Raw genomic sequence first — 1,134 nt, 5'->3', positions numbered from 1 at the left:
GATACAACCAATGATAATTACTATGATAGACAGAAAAAAGATTGAAGTTGTCGAGGATTTCAGTTACTTGGATCCACAATCAACCACCATGGAAGCAGCAGTCAAGAAATCAAAATGATGACTGTATTGGGCAAATATGCTACAAAAGACCTCTTTAAAGTGTTAAAGAACAAAGATGTCATTCTGAAGACTAAAGTGCACCTGATCCAAACCACAGTATTTTGACTCACCTCATATGCATGTGAAACCTGGACAATGAATAAGGGAGACAGAAGAAGAACTGATGTCTTAGAAATTATGGTGTTGGCAAAGAGTATTGAATATACCATGGACCACCACTAGAACAAACACATCTGTCTTGGAAGAAATACATCCAGAATACTCCTTATTAGTGAGGATGGAGAGATTCTGTCTCTTGTACTTTGGCCATATTTTCAGGAGGGACCAGTCCCTGGAGAAGAATATCATACTTGGTAAAGTAGAGAGTCAGCATAGAAGAGGAAGACTCTCAATGAGATGGTCTGACACAGTAGCTGAAACAATGGGCTCAGGCACAGCAAAGACTGTGAGGATGGCGCAGGACTGGGCAGTGTTTCGTTCTGTTGCACATGGGGTCACTATGAGTCAAAATTTATTCAATGCCACCTAACAACAGTAAGACAGGGAAGTTGTGTGTCTTTCTTACTACATGTAGCAGTCCTATTATAGTAGGAGGACAAACATGTTTTTGAATGAATGAGTGAGTGAATTAATTGATTTTGGATCCAGTAATAAACAAGATAGAGCCAGTCCTTGTGTTAAAGGGGCAAAATCCACCATAAGGACGACAGGATGAAAATTTAAGAGCAGGTAGCACAACCAGTTCAGTACTTTTGGATAACAAACTCCCACCAACTCTTCCCATTTTGTCTTGTTTTTTTTTTTTTTTCAAATTAAAAGGCACAATATAAGAATAGATTTTCTCATACCTAAACCACAATCCTGATAAATCTACAGCCTCTTATATTTTCACTTCCTTTTTGAGAGTACTTTCTCTTCAACTTCTGTTTGGTTTCCTTCTGAATTGTAATCTTATTTTGATCCCAAGTACTGTCTCCATTTGACAAAGAAGAACAACCTGAGCTATAGAGGGGA

This window comes from Orycteropus afer, unplaced genomic scaffold (assembly GCF_000298275.1).
Source record: "Orycteropus afer afer isolate SDZICR_OR568_19922 unplaced genomic scaffold, OryAfe1.0 scaffold00106, whole genome shotgun sequence".
In the NCBI taxonomy this organism is placed as follows: domain Eukaryota; kingdom Metazoa; phylum Chordata; class Mammalia; order Tubulidentata; family Orycteropodidae; genus Orycteropus; species Orycteropus afer.
The sequence above is the reverse complement of the archived record's forward strand: the minus strand, read 5'-3'. Positions refer to the sequence as shown.